Source organism: Tachyglossus aculeatus, chromosome X4 (genome assembly GCF_015852505.1).
Source record: "Tachyglossus aculeatus isolate mTacAcu1 chromosome X4, mTacAcu1.pri, whole genome shotgun sequence".
NCBI classification, from domain to species: Eukaryota; Metazoa; Chordata; class Mammalia; order Monotremata; family Tachyglossidae; genus Tachyglossus; species Tachyglossus aculeatus.
The window spans coordinates 4,720,066-4,740,742 of NC_052098.1; the positions used below are offsets into that span (position 1 = coordinate 4,720,066).

A 20,677-nucleotide genomic window follows, 5' to 3' on the forward strand; every position below is an offset into this window, starting at 1 on the left:
CAGCTAGAAGGTTGGCTGGAGGGAACAAAGACAACAGGTTGAGAAGATGTGGGTGAAGAGAACTTGACTCCGCTCTCTCATTCACTCCACATAACCAATCCGTCACCCAAACCTGCTGGTCTCACTTTCACAACATCACCAAGAACTGCCCTTTCCTCTCCCTCCAAACTGCTACCACATTAGTACAATCACTCATCCTAACCTGACTGGATTACTGCATCAGCATCCTTTCTGGTCTCCCAACCTCCTGCCTCTTCTCACTTCAGTCTGTACTTCACTCTGCTGCCCGGATTATCTTTCTACAGAAGTGTTCTGGGCATGTCACCCTCCTCCTCCTCAAAAATCTACAGTGGTTGCCTATCAACCTCCATATAATACAATAAATACGACTGACCGAATGAATATGCGAGTGGGATGAGTCGATGGAGAGCTTTGAAGCTAGTTGTGAGAAGGTTCTGCTTAATGGTGAGGGACACGGGGAGCCCATCTCTAGACTGTTCTCCTCCTACAGACTGTAAGTTCCTGCTGGGCAGGGAACGGGTCTACCATCTCTGTTGTATTGTACTCTTCAAGTGCTTAGAACAGTACGCTGTGCACAATAAGCACTCAATAAATACCAGTGACTGAGTAATTGATTTTGAGAAGCCGAGGGATGGGTATCTAGTGGCACTTCAGGAAGGTGATTCATGTGTAGTATAGCAGCGTGGCTCAGTGGAAAGAGCACGGGCTTGGGAGTCAGAGGTCATGGGTTCTAGTCCCAGCTCCATCACTTATCAGCTGTGTGACTTTGGACAAATCGCTTAACTTCTCTGTGCCTCAGTTACCTCATCTGTAAAATGGAGATTAAGCTGTGAGCCCCACCTGGAACAACCTGATCATCTTGTATCCCCCCCCAGTGCTTAGAACAGTGCTTGGCACATAGTAAGCACTTAACAAATACCAATGTTATCATTATTATTATTATTATTATTATTATTATGGGAATAGGGCAAGGCTGGAGGCAGGGAGACCAGTTAGGAGGAGGCTGATACAATAGTCGAGCCATGATATGACTAGTGTTTTCTATCAGAGTAGTAGTTGTTTGGGTGGAGATGAAGAAATGGATCTGCTCCACCAATCAATCAATCAATCAATTGTACTTATTGAACACTTACTGTGTGCAGATCATTGTACTAAGGGCTTGAGAGAGTACAATATAACAGAGTTGGTAAACATGGGAGATGTTGTGTTAGAAGAGCCAGTGAGATTTGGCAGTAGATTGAGAGTTGTGAGAATTAAAGGAAAGCAAGGAGCAGTCTGACATAATGGTTAGAGCATAGGTCTGGGAGTCAGAAGGACCTAGGTTATAATTCCGGCTCCACCACTTGTCTGCTGTGTGACCTTGGACAAATCACATAACGTTTCGGTGATTAAGTTACCTCATCTGTAAAATGTGAGCCCCATATGGGACGTGGACTGAATCCAACCTGATTAGTTTGTATCTACCCCAGCACTTAATATATTACCTGGCACATAGTAAGTGCCTAACAAATATTACAAAAAAAAAAAAGAATCAAGTTTGACCCCAGGCTGAGGGCTTCTGGGACAGGGTGGATGGTCACTTTTTTTATAGTTTTTGTTAAGTACTTACTATGAGTCAGGTTATTCAATCAATTATATTTATTGAGCACTGACTGTATGCAGAGCACTGTATTTAGTGCTTGGGAGAGTACAATATAACAGAGTTGGTAGACACGTTCCCTGCCTACAGTGATCTTACAGTCTAGATGGGGATTATTATTATTATTATTATTATTATTATTATTATCAAGTATCGTCGAGTCGTTTCCAATTCATAGCGACTCCATGGATATACTTTCTCCAGAACGTCCTGTCCTCTGCCATAATCTGCAACCTTTCTATTGGTTCTTCTGTTATTGTTGTTATGGTCTCTATCCACCTAGCTGCTGGTCTACCTCTTCCACATATTCCCTGGACTTATCCTAGCATTAGTGTCTTCTCCAGAGAATTAGTCCTCCTGATTATGTGCCCAAAATATGCTAAGCTAAGTCAAGTCATCACCTTCCAAAGACCACTTTGGTTTAATTTGCTACAAAATCCATTTGTTTGTTTTTTGGGCAGTCCATGGTATTCGTGTGAGCCTTCTCCAACACCACATTTCAAAAGAATCGATGTTCTTTCCATCCTGTTTTTAAGCAGCATGGCTCAGTGGAAAGAGCCCGGGCTTGGGAGTCAGAGGTCATGGGTTCAAATCCCGGCTCCACCACTTGTCAGCTGTGTGACCTTGGGCAAGCCCCTTAACTTCTCTGTGTCTCAGTTACCTCATCTGTAAAATGGGGATTAAGACTGTAAGCCCCACGTGGGACAACCTGATCACCTTGTATCCCCCAAGTGCTTAGAACAGTGCTTTGCACATAGTAAGCACTTAACAAATACCATTATTATTATTATTTCAGATCCACACATTGTCACTGGAAACACCATAGAGTTGACCTTGTATTTTTGTGGCAATTGTTACATCTAGATGGGGGTACAGACAGACATAAATATAAATAAATGATGGCTATATGCCTATGTGCTGGGGGGCTGAGGGAGGGGTGAATAAATGGTGCAAATCCAAGTGCAAAGTTATTGACTCAGAAAGGTTAGGAAGGAAAAGAGGTAGCTTGGTTTTAGATATCTGGACCTCCAAGTGGCAATGACCTGGAGGCAAGAGGAGATGTGACATTATAGATTAGATGAGGGGTCAGGGTTAAAGAGACAGACTTGAGTCATCCTCGAAGAGGTGGTAGCTGAAGCCCCAGGAACAGATTAGCTCTCCGAGGGAGTGGGTGTAGAGTGAAAATAAATGGGAACCCAGATCAGAGTCTTACCATGCAACCACGGTTCAGGGAAGAGACATGGAAGATAAGTCAGTGATTGAAACTGAAAAAGGGTCATTAGAGAGAGGTAAGAGAAACGGGTCAGTTAGTTTCATGTCAGCTGATGGTGTTTCAAGGAGGAAGGAGGAGTCCTCACAGTCAAACACAGCCCAGAGGTCAAAAAGGATTAGGACAGAGTAAAGGCTGTTAGATTTGGCTAGAAGGAGATCATTTGGGACCTTAAATAGTGCAGTCTCACTTGAGTGATGGGGGTCAAAAGCCTGATTATAGTGGGTCAAGAAGAGAGTTGGTGGAAAAGAAGTGAAGGCAGTGGATAGAAATGATCCATTTCAGGAGTTTGGCTAACAATGGGAGCAGGGAGATCTGACCGTACCTGGAGGGGATCTGGGATCCAGAGAAGGGAGGCATGGGGGTGTTTGAAGGCAGCAGAGAAGTGAACAGTAATGAGAGGTTGAAGATAGTATTGAGAGAGGGGAGAAGAGTGAGGTGGTGAGAGAGGAGAGGTTGGTGGCTGCAGTTAGAGCGGGGTGGATTTAGAGCAGCTTGGGAAATAGCAGATCTTTATGAGCAAGGGAATGTTTCTGCTAATTCTTTTGTACTCTCCCAAACACTTAGTACAGTGCTCTACACACAGTAAGTGCTCAATAAATACCATTGATTGATTGGAAGCAGGAGAGAAATGAGGAGGGGGTTCTAGAGTGGGAAGGAGGTGATGGAAAAATGTTGGGAGGTAGTGTTTCAGGGGTTTGGAGTGGAATGGAAGGAAGGAAGAACAGGATGTGGAGAAAGGAGGGGGAGGAAAGGAGAGTATGCAAGATCCTCCTTCCCTCACATTACATCTACCACCTGCTACAGCCCACTTCAGAGTTTGAAAATTTGAGAAGAATTTCCACCTCCTCCATTCCTTTAAGGAAGGGCAGAAAATGGTAAAGTAGATAGACATGATCCCTGACCTGGGGAAACAGACCGTGAGCCCATTCTAGACTGTGAGCCCATTGTTGGGTAGGGATTGTCTCTATATGTTGCAGAATTGTACTCTCCAAGCACTTAGTATAGTGCTCTGTGCACAGTAAGTGCTCAATAAATACGATTGAATGAATGAATGAATGAAAAAAGCACGGGCCTGAGGGTCAGAGCACTTGGGTTCTGCCCTTGGCTCTGCCATTTGTCTGCTGAGTGACCTTGAGTAAGTCACTTCATTTCTCTTAGAGAAGCAGAGGGGCCTAAATAGAAAGAACCCAGGCCTAAGAATCAGAGGTTCTTGGTTCTAATAGCAGTTCCACCAATTGTCTGCTGTGTGACTTTTGGCAGGTCACTTAATTTCTCTGTGCCTCAATTTCCTCATCTGTAAAATGGGGATTAACTACTACTCCTTCTTACTTAGACTGTAAACCCCATGTGGAGCAGGGACGATGTCCAGCCTGAATATCTTCTATCTACTCCAGTACTTTATTGTTGCCTGTCTACTGGTTTTGTTTTGTTGTCTGTCTCCCCCTTCTAGACTGCAAGCCCATTGTTGGGTAGGGATTGTATCTGCTGCCGAATTGTACTTTCCAAGAGCTTAGTACAGTGCTGTGCACACAGTAAGCGCTCAATAAATACGACTGAATGAATGAATGAATACTTAGTACAGTGCGTGGCACATAGTAAATACAACAAATTTTTTTTATTATTTTGATGGCATTGACTAGTGGGGAAAATTATGACAATCAATCAATCATATTTATTGAGCACTTACTGTGTGTGGAACACTGAACTAAGCATTTGGGAAAGTACAGTAGAACAGAGTTCATAGATAAATTCCCTCAGCATGGCTTAGTGGAAAGAGCCCAGCCTTGGGAGTCAGAGAATGTGGGTTCTAATCCCAGCTCTGCCACTTGTCTGCTGTGTGACCTTGGGCAAGTCACTTGCCTTCTCTGTTCCTCAGTTACCTCATCTGTAATATGGGGATGAAGACTGTGAGTCCCATGTGGGGCTCACGTAGCACCTGTCTACTTGTTTTGTTTTGTTGGTCTGTCTCCCCCTTCTAGACTGTGAGCCCATTGTGGGGTAGGGACCGTCTTTATATGTTGCCAATTTGTACTTCCCAAGTGCTTAGTACAGTGCTCTGCACACAGTAAGCGCTCAATAAATGCGATTGAATGAATGAATGACAACCTGATTACCTTGTATCTATCCCAGTGCTTAGAACAGTGCTCGGTACATAGTAAGATATTAAAAATCGTTGCTGAATTGTACTTTCTAAGAGGTTAGTACAGTGCTCTGTACCCAGTAAGCCCTCAATAAATTCGATTGAATGAATGAACGCGCTTAAGGCCTAGAGGAGGTATGAGTCTGTGGGAATGGTTCAACCTCACCCTGGGGTACTCAGGTCAGAGTTGCAATCAAAAGCCCTGTCTCAAGCCTTTCCCATTTCACCCAATTCAGGACAGATTTTCAAGCACTCACAACGAGGATAGGATGCTCTTTGGAGCTAAAGTTTCATCTGAAGTTTGATGCCACATTGGCATCACGTCCTGCCAGGTTCCCAAAGGACGCTCTGACCTTCTTCATCTGTTTTCTTCTGATCTGTCTATCTATACCTTGCTGGATCACATGCTGCCTAGGTAAGGCAAGTCACAATACCCAACTCTGTCACCACAAAGACTTTTTTGTATCTTTGCAGAAACATCAGTGTCTCTTGCAGTCAAAGCAGGCTGGTTCAAAATGGATTCAAAGCTGCAGTCTTCTTCTGGTCCATTGTTAAATTGCAGTGTTTGGATGATTTTGTAAACGTATTCATAATCATTTGCGCAACATCATTTAGCACTTCATTTTTGATTGATTCAAGGATTTTTGATGGTACTTGAAGCCTGTTCATCAACATCAACAACAATTAAGTGCATGACCTTGTGTATTACATAGAAAAGTTGTGTGGCCTAGTGGAAAGAGCACAGGCCTGGGAGTCAGAGGATCTGGGTTCTAATCTCGGCTTCACCACATGGCTGCTGTGTGACCTTGGGCAAGTCACTTCACTTCTCTGAGCCTCAGTTTCCTTAATTGTAAATTGAGGCAGCGGCACTACTCGAAAACATCTTAAATGTCTGAGCAGCTCTACTTAGGAACTCAGTGCTCTCCCCCAAAATGGGGATGAGGATAGTGAGACCCACAGAAGTTGTGACTTGCCCAAAGTCACACGGCGGACAAGTGGCTCTTTCCACTAGGCCACCCTGCTTCTTGAGGCTTGGGGAAGATTTTCTAGCAGAGGTGTGATATGGAAAGGGTTTGGAAAATGGAGAGGAAGAGGTCTGGTTTCACACTGAGGTTATTGTTGACCCCACCCAGTCCTCCTGTAATCAATTGCATGCATTGCTCCCTCATGGTGAGGAACAGAATAACAGCAGTGGTGATAACCCTCTGCTTTTGTCTCATCTGCTTCCCACATGGTTGCTAAGTGTTTCATTCCCCTCTGACAAAGATTCTCCTTGCGCATCTTCTGACTTAACCTGGTGGAGTTCGGAATCTAACGTGGCCTAGTGGATAAAGTCTGGGCCCGGGAGTCAGAAGGATCTGAGCCACTTGTCTGCTCTGTGACCTTGGGCAAGAGACTTATCTTTTCTGTGACTCAGTTTCCTCATCTTGAAAATGAGAATTCAATACCTGTTTCTTTCCTTTTAGTCTGTGAGCCCCACATGGGACACGGATGGCATCCAACCTGCTTAACTTGTAACAACCCCAGCTCTTAGAACAGTGCTCTTAGATACATAGTAAGTGCTTAACAAATACCATAAAAAAGAGTGTCAGGTGGGCAACAAAAATCCCAAATTCACTGCCATCATTATGAGTACAGAATTTTTGGCTTGTGGCAAACACACCCATCTCAGTTAAAAGGGATGTATTTTGCCTTGTGGAGTTATGGAACTGTGGCCCATAGATGCTTCAGCTGGCAATTCATGTCAAAGAACTGTTCCTATGCCTGAGGTCAAGGCCTTACCTGAAAGGAGTAGCAGGGTCTGGTCTCTCGGTGGGGGAGGTCTGACAGAGGCATTGTGGAATGGTGGACAGACCCAGGATGCGTGCTGAGAAATTGCCATCTAATGTGGGTGGCAAATCCGCCTGCGGCTATTGAGGCTTCTACTCTGCTTGGTTCTAAGGCAGAACGTACACGCTGTGCTGAGATCACGATGGCCACAAGTGGGACCTGCATGTGAAATAAACCAAAAGCTCAGAAAAAGGACCCTTGTGTGCTTAAACCTCAACTGCCTTATTTGCCCATTGCATTCTGCAAACCACTAGTACTATAACCACCTCCCTGGTTCAGGATCTTGTCCTGAAGTGGAGATTCCATCATAACTAGCAGTGTGCTGTGAATCAATAATAATTATGGTATTTCGTAAGTGTTTACTATGTGCCAAGCATTGTACTGAGCACAGGAATAGGTCCAAAATAATCAGGTTGGACACAGCCCCTGTTCCACATGGGGCTCATAGACTAAGAAGGAGAGAGAACAGGTGTTGTAGCCACATTTTATGGAGGAGGAAACTGAGGCCCAAAGAACTGAAGTAACTTGTCCAAGGTCACACTACAGGCAAATGGAGGAGCCAGGATTAGAACCTAAGTACTCTTATTTCCAGGCTCAGGCTCTTTCCACTAGGCCGTGCTGTTTCTCAGAGCGGGCAAATGGCTAAAATAAGATTGTGCTCCTTTTCTGATGGGTGAGCACTAGTAAACGTACAGTGGCATAGGTATTCCTTGTCTCCCAACCCTGAAGCCCGTTGATTCAAAGGCAGACACGGGTCCAGTTCCAGACTGCGTTGGGTCTGGAGGAATCCATTTTGAGCCTGAATAGGCCTAGAAAATTCAGCTTGGAATTAGACCTGCTCTGATCCAAATGATCCCTGGAAGCTGGCTTGGCATTGTGGCCACCCTAGAACCTGATTTGAGAAAACTGGACTAGGCCAGATTAGCGTTCCAATTGGTACAAGGCAACAGAAGGCTCTGAAAATAGCAACGGGAGTTATGGACAAACAGATTGGCGTTTGCTGGGTCAGATCTCCACCCTAGACGTTTGGGGAGACTCTAAAATGGACTTGGAAGTTCAGGACTCTACCAGAGTCCCAGGTCCAGGTGTTGAGTAAACCTGAATCCCCCATAGTGACTGAGGGAAGATCCAGTGTCCTGGCAGATGGGGATGGGGGAGGGAGAGGACGGTAGACCACGAATGACCCTGGACTGATGTCAGACCTCCTCCTTGACCAATCAAACCCTTCACCTTCATCCCAGGAAGGACTGGTGTCCCCCTTGTGGTTCTCACAGGAATGAATCCAGCCTTGAGGAGACCCATCACATTCCCATAACTCACCTGCAAGCATTGAGACACACCCCCTTTCATGGCCCACTTCTTTTCTTTGATGCTTCCCATCTGTCTCTCTCTCACAGTTTCTTTTTTTGGAATTCCTCAGAAAGGAATGAGCAAACTCACTGAAGAGCAACACCATTTAACCTACCTCTGAAGTAAGTCCTACCAGAGTCGTTCACCTTTCAAATAGCATCAAGGGGAATACTTTTCTCTTGCCTATTGCTATTAGAAAACTATGACCCTTGATACCTCAATTTTATACCCTGACATAAAACCAGATTAGCAGGAACTCACTGGTATCCATCAACCATTTCTCAGTCACTTTCCCCCAGGAAGGCAGGTACGGGTTGGTTTATTATTTCTTGTGTGAGAACACAGATCTTTTCAAGAACTTGCTATTCCAAGTGAAGGTTTCACTGTTTCAGTCCCCCTCTACTTCTCATCTTCTGCAAAGGACAACAGGTCAAGTGGGGTTAAAATAAGATTTCCAGGGTGGGTTTTCTTTATAAGGTTCAATACCGTTACTATTGTTCTCTCACCTCCTAAATGCCACTTCCCTGGGAGAATTCCAAAAAACATTTTTCTCTTCTTTGGGATTTACGTGCAGCCTCTAACCACCATCAGTCCGTAGCTACTGAGTTGGGGGAAAAGAGGGAGGATGCAGTTTTCTGAGGGCTTGAGCCATAGAAAGTGCTTGGGGATTTGGGGAAGGAGCATGACCTATTGGAAAGAATAGTAGTAATAATATATATTAAGCACTTACTGTGTGCAGAGAACACAGACCTGGAAGTCAGGAAACCTGGGTTCTAATCCCGGCCCAGTCACTTGCCTGCTGTGTGATCTTAAATTCTCTGTACATCCATTCTCTCTTCTGTCAATTGGGGATAAAATCCCTCCCCATTAAACTGGCCACGAATGACCCTGGACTGACTTCAGACCTCCTCCTTGACCAATCAAGCCCTTCTCCTTTATCCCAAGAAGGACTGGTGTCCCCTTGTGGTTCTCACAGGACTGAACCCAGCCTTGGAAAATCCCATCACACCCCTATAACTCACTTGCAAGCATTGAGACGCACCCACTTAATGGTACTTATTGAGCTTTAACTGTGTGCAGAGCACTGTACTGAGTGCTTGGGAGAGTACACTACAACAGAGTTAGTAGACATATTCCCTGTCCACAACGAGCTTACATCTAGAGGAGACAGACAATATCAATGTGATTTATAATATATAATTTAAAGATATATGTGCATAGGTACTGAGGGGGTTGAGGGTGGAGCATATATCAAATGCCCAAAGGTTGCACATTCATTCATTCATTCAATCGTATTTATTGAGTACTTACTGTGCAGAGCACTGTACTAAGCACTTGGGAAGTACAAGTCGGCAACATATAGAGACGGCCCCTACCCACCAATGGGCTCACAGTCTAGAAGGGGGAGACAGACAACAAAACAAAACATGTAGACAGGTGTCAAAATCGTCAGAACAAATAGAATTAAAGCTATATGCACATCATTAACAAAATAAATAGAATAGTAAATATGTACAAGTAAATTAAATAGAGTAATAAATCTGTAAAAATATATATACAATTGCCATGGGGAGGGGAAGGAGGTAGGGCGGGGGTGATGGGGAGGAGGAGAGGAAAAAGGGGGCTCAGTCTGGGAAGGCCTCTTGGAGGAGGTGAGCTCTCAGTAGGACTTTGAAGGGAGGAAGAGAGCTAGATGATGCAGAAGGGAGAGGAAGATGGGGAAACAAAGGGGAAGGCCTCTTGGAGGAGGTGTGAGCTTAATAATGTTTTAAAGGTGGAGAGAGTGGTGGTCTAGCATATATGGAGAGGGAGGGAGTTCCAAGCTAGGGGGAGGACGTGGGAAAGATGCCAGCAGCGAGATAGATGAGATCAGGGCATAGTGAGTAGGCTGGTGCTAGAGGAGCAAAGCGCGTGGTTTGGGTTGTAGTGGGTGATCGATGAGGTGAAGTAGGATGGGGATTGTACTGTACTCTGCTAAACAGTTAGTACAGTGTTCTGCACACAGTAAGTGCTCAATAAATGTCTTGTTTTATGCTGTCAAGTCGTCTCTGACCTATAGCGATGAAATGGACACATCTCTCCCATCTGTAGTCATTCCGGTATTGTATCCACAGAGTTTTCTCGATAAAAATCCAGAAGTGGTTTACCACTGCCTCCTTCCACACAGTAAACCTGAATCTCTGCCCTCAACTCTCTTCCATACCGCTGCTGCCCAGCACAGGTGAGTTTTTTCTTGTAGCAGATTGCCTTCCACTCAGTAGCTGCCCAAGCTAGGAATGGAATGGAGATGCCTCTGCTTGACACTCCCTCCAGTAGTTGAGACTGGTAGAATGCTGGAGACTCTCCAGGTGTGACCCTGAGAGGAACTCAACAAATACCATTCATCAACTGATTGATCAAGGATCTTACAGTCTAGTGAAGTTTACATATCTCAATTGATTCATATACTATAGGCAATATATCAGGATGTTTTGCATGTGTAAATTGTATGTGCTCCCAGCATATGCTAGTATGTTCAGTTCCCCAGAGGGAATCAGTGACATACGTCTTAGCAGCCTGGCTTTAGTTTAGCACTTGTAACTGGAAAATGATGACGACCAGAAAATAAACAATATTTCCTCGTACATATTTTAATAATGAAAGAGCAGGGCCCTAGGAGTCAGAGGATGTGAGTTCTTCCCCCCCACACCCCAATTCCAGAATGACAGGTTTTGTTTTAAACAAACCTTGAAAGGAATCTAGAGAAGCAACGTGGCTCAGTGGAAAGAGCATGGGCTTTGGAGTCAGAGGTCATGGGTTCAAATCCCAGCTCTGCCAATTGTCAGCTGTGTGACTTTGGGCAAGTCACTTCACTTCTCTGGGCCTCAGTTACCTCATCTGTAAAATGGGGATTAAGACTGTGAGCCCCCCGTGGGACAACCTGATCACCTTGTAAACTCCCCAGCACTTAGAACAGTGCTTTGCACATAGTAAGTGCTTAATAAATGCCATCATTATTATTATTATTATCTTTGTGAGATGTTTTCAATCAGTCTATCAATGGGATTTACTGAGCATTATTGTGTGTGGAACACTGTACTGAGTATTGTCTTATCTTTTTTTTTTTTTAACCCCATGGCACTTTTTAAACATCAATGTCTTGAGAGAGCAATCTACCCAATAACCTTCACTGGAAGACAAAGCATGGCAGCCAAATTCTTCCCTATTAGAAGCCAATTAGGTCATTATCCTGATTTCCCTCTCACTCTCCAGCCCCATTGTGGAGGTCCAGCTCACACTATGGTCAGTTGCATTATTTTATCTTCATTCCCTTTACATCCCACCAAGCCTTAAGGGATAGTCGATCACTTTGCCAAATAATGGAAGCTAAACAAGTTCTTCTTTCTAAGCATGCTGGGGGTTGCCTAGCATTTCTAGACTGTGAGCCTGTTGTGGGCAGGGACTGTCTCTGTTGCTGAATTGTACTTCCCAAGTGCTTAGTACAGTGCTCTGCACACAGTAAGCACTCAATAAATGCGAATGAATGAATATTAGCAGTCACTGATGTCCTCATTGTCAACTTTATCATCATGCTCATCCTCAGGGTGTACAGCACTGCACTGGGGGTCATTTTAAGGTCATTTGCAGCGGGCTACTGTGTCAGAATTTGGATGCATGCATTAATGTATGACTGAATGCCTCGCTGCGCAAACCATCTCATTTCAATTTATTGGGTGGGGCTCTTTCTATGGGATTGGTCCAGAAGAATTCACAGGCTTCAGTTGTGCATTTGCAGATAATGACCAATAGTAAAGGCCAACCTTCAGCACTACCAGGAGACCATCAGTAACCGACATGATCCTTCCCACCGAGTCCCTTCTCCCAGGAAGCTGCCTTCCAGAGAGATTTTTGTTGATGTTCTCTCACTTCTGCTTTTGGGAAACAAGCTGACCTTTCCTTCAGCTGGAGACTCTCAGCTGGCCTGCTCCTGCCTCTCTAAGTTTCCTCAAGATATTGATACCAGTGGCCAATATTGATATTAGTAAGTGACTCTCATGACTCTCAAGTAACGGTATTTCCGAGGGCTCTTTAGAGAGTCAGGTGATTTTTCTCTATTTCTCACCAGAGTTCCTGAAATGTAGGTATGAGGGATTTTAGTCTTTTTATGACCACTGGGATGGAGTAGAGTGCTTGACACATAGTAAGCACTTAACAAATACCACAGTTAATGTTTATTACTACTATTAGATGTGGTGCAGGTATTTTTCTGGTAATATTAGATCAGATTTTCAAGAATTCCATCATGACCACCCATATCATGCTTTTCTTTTCTCCTTTCTAAAGAAAATATTTGAGATAATACTTCATTTGTGGATATATATATATATACATATATATATATATATATATAATATATATTTGTCTACCAACTTTGTACTGTACTCTCCCAAGAGCTTAGTTCACAAAGACTGTGCACATACAAAGACCATCCCCTGTAGGTACTGATATGTTTGCTGTTTGCAGGCCCCAGTGTGTTTTCACTTTCACTTTACTCATTCCTGGAAATAGAATGTCCTTTACCTTCAGGACAGTTCCACAATGGGAAATCAGTCAGTCAAGCAATCAGTGGTTTTTATTCCATGTCCATCATATGCTGAGCACTATACCAAGAGTTTGGGAGAGTAACGTAGAGGTTGAAGACTTGATCCCTGCCCTCGAGGAGCTAACAATCTACTGGGAGAGGCAGACCCAAAATAATTTACTGGTAAGATGAAGAAGTGCTGAAATAGTTGAGTCTGTACATTGCTGTGTATAAAACTGCTTTGGATAGTTGGAGTATATAAGTGCTGAGCGGGTAGTTGGGTGATTATGACTTGGGAAGAAGAAAAAATAAAGAAAGAGGTAGGATTTTAGATGGGCTTCAGAAATGGGGATTGCTGAGTTCTGGAGGATTTGAAGTAGAAGGGAGTTTCAGGTAGGAGAAAGGATCATTACTATTATCACTATCATTATTACTGTTAATTGTATTTGTTAAGCACTTAATATGTGTCATGCACTGTTCTACGTGCTGGGTTAGATTCAAGTTTATCAGGTTGTGCACAGCCCCTGTTCCACATGGGGCTCACAGTCTAAGTAGGAGGGAGGATAGGTGTTTAATCCCCATTTTACAGTTGAGGAAACTGAGGCACAGAGAAGTTAAGTGATTTTCCCAAGGTCACACAGCAGGCAAGTGGCAGTGCTAGGTTTAGAACCCAGGTCCTGTGACTTCCAGGCCCATGTTCTACATTCTAGACTGTGAGCCCACTTTCTAGACTGTGAGCCCACTGTTGGGTAGGGACTGTCTCTATATGTTGCCAACTTGTACTTCCCAAGCGCTTAGTACAGTGCACAGTAAGTGCTCAATAAATACAATTGATTGATTGATTGATTAATTGATGTTCTTTCCACTAGGCCACACAGCTTCTCAAGGATGTAAGGCGACATCGGTGAGAGAAGCAAGAGCAGAGCACAGAGAGAAGGTGAGTTTGAGAGGAATGGAGAGTACAAGCTGGGGTGCAGTGGGAGAAAAGAGTGGGTAGTTATGAGGCAGAACACTACTCAAGTGCTTTGCAGCCAATGATCAGAGTTTGTGCTCAAGGTGGCAACATCCTGAATCAGGTTCTCACTTCATAGAACATGAGGACACTGATTGCTACTCCCCAGTGCTTTTCCAAAAGACATAGACATTTCAAATATATTTTAAACAAGATGTTTATTTCAAAAGTACATCAACTGGGCCCAGCATTTCCTTTGCTCTCCCTGAGACTGCCTATGCTATTTGGTAAACTGTGACCCAAACTAGCCAACTCCACAAAGGGCAAAAGCAACATATTCCAGTGGAAACCTTGCATCTCCGGTGGCTCAGTAACTTGGAGATTTGAAAATCCCAAACCTACTTAGTCGTTTGTGTATAAGAAAGAGCATGGTGTCTCTCTTGGGACCTGTTGATTTCCTGAGATTTCCTTGACAAGTCCCTCAGTCCCAAAGCACTAGCACTAGACATATGTTAAATACCAGAAAAGGTACTTTTCCTGTAAAAGGATAATGGCTTTCAAATTCTGAATACCATTTTTCTGGGAATGACAGATCACGTCTTCAAAAATTTGCAGAAGAACATTTTCACTCTGTTCAGAGGGGCAGCCTTTTATAATGAATTCCTGCCTTTCAGAGTGGGTTGTTTCTGATGGCCAATCAATCAATCAATCAATCAATCAGAAAAGCTTATTTATGGAGTGCCTACTCTGTGAAGAACACTGCATTATGCTTGAGAGAGTATAAATGTATTATTAGCTATGATTCCTGATCTTAATAATGATAATTGTGGTATTTGTTAAGCACTTACTTTGTGGTAGACACTGTACTAAGTGCTGTGGAGGGAATACAAGCAAATCAGGTTGGACACAGTCTCTGTTTCACATGGGGCTCACACTCTTAATCCTAGTTTTACATATGAGATTCCTGAGGTCCCGGGAGGTGAAGTGACTTGCCTAAGGTCACACAGCAGACAAGCGGCAGAGCCGGGATTATAACCCATGACCTTCTGACTCCCAGGCCCGGGCTCTATCTACTAGGCTTAAGGAATTTGCAAGCCAGATGGGAGAACAGGATCTAAAATAAATTACAGATAAGAGGAAGATATATGTTCCAGGGTTTGTGAGGGCTCAAGCACTTAGCTAGCCTAGAAGATGGGTAACGTAAAATGGGGGAGATTGGAAATCAATCAGGGAAGGCTTTCTGGCAGAGATGTCATTTCAGAAGTGCTTAGTATGTGAAGAGCAGTGCTCTCTCATCCTATCCCACCTGGATTATTGTATCAGCCTCGTTGCTGACCTCCCAGCCTCCTGCCTCTCCCCACTCCAGAGAGTTCAATACTTGGGAGAGTATTGGGAGAGTTCAATACAACAATAAATGGATTGGAGACTGGAGTGGTAGATTTGGGAATCACCTGCATAGAGATGATAGTTGAAGCCATGGGAGCAAATGGGTTCTCTAAGAGAGTGGGCATAGATGGAGAATAGAAGGGAACTCAAAACTGACCCTTGAGGGACTTTCACAGTTAGGAGATGGGAGGCATGAGAAGAGGAGCCCAAGAAAGAGATTGAGAAGGAAGGGCCAGAAAGTAGGAGAACCAGGAGAGGACACTATCAGTGTCAGTGAAGCCAAGGTTAGAGAATGTTTCCAGGAGAAGGGGGGTGGTCTACAGTGTTGAAAGCAGCTAAGGAGGATTAGGATTGAGTACTGGCCATTAGATATGGTAAGAATAAGGTCACTGGTGACCTTAGAAAGGGTTGTTTCTGTGGAGTGAAGGGGCGGAAGCTAAATTGGAGGGGTCAAGGAGTGAATGGGAGGAGAGGAAGTGGAGGCACTGAGTGTATGCAACTCACTCAAGGCCATTTGTAGAGGAACAGTAGGAGGGAGATGGAGTGATAACTGGAGGGAGCCTTGGGATCCACAGAGGAGCATCAAAACTTTTCTATATGATCTCATTATTCCTCATCTCAGTAGAGGGATAGGCAATACTATCAACATTCTGTAGATGAAGAAATGAAGCACAAAGACATTAACTCTTCTCACTGTGCCTCGATCTCGCCTGACACACCACTGACCCCTGGCCCATGTCCTACCTCTGCCCTGGAACATCCTCCCTCCTCAAATCTGCCAAACAATCACTCTTCCCTCCTTTGAAGACCTACTGAAGGCTGACCTCCTCCAAGAGGCCTTATCAGACTAAGCCTCCTTTTCCTCAGCTCCCCCTCCCTTCCGCATCACCTTGACTCACTCCCTTTGCTCTTCCCCCCTCTTCCCGCCCCACAGCCCTTGTGTATACATGTATATATATATAATTTTACTTATTTATATTGTTGCCTATTTACTTATTTTGATGTCTGTCTCCCCTCCTCTAGACTGTAAGCCCATTGTGGGCAGGGATTGTCTCTCTTTATTACTGAATTGTACTTTCCAAGTGCTTAGTACAGAGCTCTGCACACAGTAAGTGCTCAAAAAATACGATTGAATGAATGAATGAAAATGGGTCCAAATTAGAGCTTAGGACTCCAGGCAAGGCTATTTTTGCGTCAGACCAATGGCCCATGTTGCCCAGTATCCTGTCTTCCGAGGGCGGCACAGGGTACTTGGTGAAACTGTGAGATGGCTGCCTCCCTTGACATCCACTCTCATATTTAAGGATGAACCTCCTAGGACTCTAACATTTCCCTTTACATTCCTAACTTTCCATCGAGCAGCCCAGTTTGCACTACTCATGCATGAACATATCCAAACCCCTCTTGAATCTGCAGAGGTGTTCAATTGCCATAACTTTCTGTGGTAACAAATTCCAAATATGTGGAAAGAGTATGGGACTTGGAAGCAGGTGATCTGGGTTTGAGTCCCTAGCTCCACCCATGGCCACTTAAACTCTCTAGGCCTCAGTTTCCTCATCTCTAAAATGAGGATAAGATAGATTGTGAGCACTGTTCAGGACGGGGCTGTGTGTGAACTCACAACCTCATATCTGGCCAAGTGCTTAATGCGTAGTAAGTACTTAGCAAATGCCATAATGATTCTTCTTATTATATACCAACCATATATTGTGGGAAGTGTTTCCTCTGGCTTGTTTTGAACTTCCCGCTCTCAGAGCTTCACTGGATGCCCCCATTCAATTGTTGCTGTGGACTTTGGCACCCGACAATTCTGTGTTCATCCTTCATGGTTTTGTGGACTTCAATTGTGTCTCCTCTCAGTCTTCATCTTCTCAAGAGTGAATAGCCCTAACCTTCTCTGTCTATTCCCATATGGAAGCTTCCATCCCTCTGATCATTTGAGGATACAATGCCAGAATTCTGATTCTCCACCCAACTTGACAGATTTACTGATCCTCGATGTGGGATCCTGAAGGTTAAGCCTGAGGAAGTTTCATGAATTATCTTGAGACTGTGTTATCTCCTGTATCATGCCTCACATCAGTTAGTGGCTTGTAAGTCTCTGCAAGATGAAAAGCTAGTCGAGCAATTTGATTGACCGAGCCTGTAAAGGCCAAACCAATGTTTTGACCTCCCCTGCCTGCCCCCTGACCCATGAGCCTCAAGCTCTGAGGAACAGAGGAAGGCAGTTGGTTCAAGGCTCCTCTTGGTCTGGGCAAACATAGGCATTGAGCCAGGCATCTTCCTATACCGCAGCCCCCAGCAGGCATTCCTCCAGGTGCTGAAATAGGCCCATTCATTTTCTCTACCCATACAATGTAAAAGCTAAAAGCCAAGATGAAAAGAAAAACATTCACTGGCCCAATTTGCATATCAACATTAGAAATCATTAAAACATTTAGGGAAATTAAATTTCACAATAATGCAATTTACTACCTCATTTCATCTTCAAATCACTAGGAATTATCATCAGGGAAATAGGATTTAGCATCATGCTAACTTCATACCAAGATAAAAAGAGAATGTTTGGGAAGAGCACATTGGAAAAATAAATGGCCTACTAAAACAATAGTTGTAGATCCCCAAACTGAAATTGTGATCTAAGACTTTGACTAAGCAAAAAGTTTTGGGTTTTGTTTTTTTTTTGCTGTTGTTGCTGTTGTTTTTTCTGTAGACAAACCTGATTGTTTCATTTTCAAGCAGCCCAAGTGTCTAGGTTTTATACCAGAGTTCCCGAGGCAGTCCTCAGTGGGTGTTTGCTGAATGGAGAACGTCTCCTCACATGTACACAATGTAGCGCAATGATATATTGCATACCATTTTGTGAAAATCCGACCAAGGTCACCCAAACTTAGAGAAGCAACGTGGCCTAATGGAAAGAGCATGGGCCTGGGAGTCGAGGCCTGAATTCTAATCACAACTCTGCCACTTACCTGCTGTGAGACCTTAGACTAGTCATATGATTTCTCTGTGCTTTTGTTTCCTCATCTGTAAAATGGGGGTTAAATACCTGTTCTCCCTCCCATTTGGCTGTAAGCTCCATATGGAACAGGAATTTTGTCACCCCTGATTATCTTATATCTACCACAGCACTTGAAAGATATCCTAATTATCATTATTATTAATGGGGCATTTCTTCAGGAGGATCCCTCCTCTTCACCTCCCCCAACTTGCTCCAGGTTGGTTGAATGAGACAAGGCACAGGGAGGCTGGCAGCTGAAAATAAAAATAATGGTAGTCAGTCCCAGACAGGAGACAGAGAAGCTGAAGAACAATATAAAATGGGGTGAATGTCCACCCCCCCCCCCACCAATCTCCCCTAGAACTGGGGGCATTCTGAATCATTTAGGGAATCTTCTGGGGTCAGAGGCTCTCACCAACCCCACATCTCCAGAGGGGATTAGTTCCATTGTTACAAACTCTGGAGCATTAAAAGGAGAAACCAGTTCACTATTTATCTCTGTGTCATTGGTGATATAATTTGGTATTGTATTCAACATATCAAGTGTATTTACCTTCTGTGTGCAGAGCACTGTACTAAGCGCTTGAGAGAATACAACAGAGTTGGTAGACTCGTTCTCTACCCACAGTGAGCTTACAGTCTATCACCAGCCTATCTGCCTGGCAGGGACCAATTGGAAAAGGGCTTTCTCACCTTGAAAGAAGAGTATGTAAAGATGGGGGATACCCAGAGGTTGTCTTAAACACAAAGACACTGAAGGAGATAATAATATCATTGCAGCAAGGAATTACTTTCATATGTGGATAATATGGAATGGATTGTCAGTCCCACATTGATAAAGTCTACTCAATGAGTGAATGGATGAATGACGTTTTCAGCTGTACCTGCATGCATGGATGGGATCTGCGGCATCATCTGTCAAAATGAAGAGAGCGAGAGAAAAGTGATCCTTCATTTTCAAAACTGAGACTGCTGACAGGAAGAGCCTATCCATCCATACATGCAAGTTTGGCTGTTTTGAAATTGGGGTGACAGGCACTTTTTCTAGCCCCTTCCCCATTTGAAGTGAAAAGTATATTCCTAACTAGAGCTGTCGGATACACAGGTGTGTTGCTAAACACTGCTGCTGCCCCATCAATCAATCAATGAATGACATTTATCGAGTGCTTACCATGTGCAGAACACTATACTAAGTACTTGGGAGAGTAAAATACAATGGAGTTGGTAGACATGTGCCCTGCTCACAGGGAACTTACAGTCTAGTTGGGGAGTCAAGTGTTAAAAGATATGATGGATTTAAGTGCTGTGGGGCTGAGGGTGGAGTGACTAGCAAGTACTGACTGACTGACCGGTATCCTAGACTGCCTAGGTGAGGTGAGTGGTGAGGAGGCAAAGGAGTTGGTTAGCCGAGGGGGCACAGGCAGCCTCGTGTGGGGGCTCAAGGATTGGAATGGTTGGTGGGGGCGGTGAGCATAGTGGTGTGTGAGGGAGGACTTGAAGGGGTGCTTGGGGCCTGCAAATTAACCCTACTAGACTGTAAGCTCATTATGGACAGGGAACATGTCTACCAGCTCTTATATTCTCCCAAGTGCTTAGTACGGTGCTCTGCCCACAGTGAGTGCTCAACAAAAAAGATTGATGGATTGATTGAATGATTGATCAAATGATCGGGAGATAGAGAAGAGGCTCAGAAGGGACATGATTGAAATCCACAAAACCATAAAGAGTGTCATAGGGTAAGCACAGAATTGTTGTTGACTACAACCCATTCCACCCCAATGAGGAGACACCCACTGAAAGTCACATTTCTCCTGGTGGGAGCTTAGCTATATGGCATTTAGACTGTAAATTCCCCACTAGAATGTGAGCTCATTGTGGGCAGGGATTGTGTGTACCAACTTTATGGTATTGGTACTCTCCCAAGCCCCTCTCAGGGTCACTCCTGGAGAGTTCCCAGTACTCTACCAGTCTCCACTACAGGAGGGAGAGTCAGGCAGAGGCATATCCATTCCATTCCTAGCTTGGGCAGTGGCTAACAAGTGGAAGGCAATCTGCTACAAGTCAAAACTCACCTGTGCTGGGCAGCAGCAGCATTGGAGAGAATCAAGGGCAAAGACTCAAGTTTACTGCATGGCAGGAGTGTGGCTCAGTGGAAAAAGCATGGGCTTTGGAGTCAGCGGTCATGGGTTCAAATCCCGACTCCACCAATTGTCAGCTGTGTGACTTTGGGCAAGTCATTTAACTTCTCTGTGCCTCAGTTACCTCATCTGTAAAATGGGGATTAAGACTGTGAGCCCCCCCATGGGACAACCTGATCCCACTTGCATTGTTCTCTCCCAAGTGCTTAGTGTATGTTCTGCACAATTAGACTATAAACGCCTTGTGGGGAGGGATCGTATCTACCAATCTGATTGTATTGACTCTCCCAAGTCCTTAGTACAGTGCCCTTCAAGCCTCAAATATCAATAGATTCAATAGAATTTTGATAAATTCATGGATGAACTAACTGTCCAAAGGGAAAGTT

The 20,677-nt window shown here is 44.2% G+C and overlaps 1 non-coding gene across 1 annotated transcript; it reads left to right on the top strand.

The window, feature by feature from the left end:
• The first annotated feature begins 20,077 nt into the window (after positions 1–20,077).
• LOC119948468 lies at positions 20,078–20,215 on the top strand. Its single transcript, XR_005456861.1, has one exon. It is a non-coding gene; the product is annotated as a small nucleolar RNA SNORA7 (small nucleolar RNA).
• Positions 20,216–20,677: the final 462 nt, after the last annotated feature.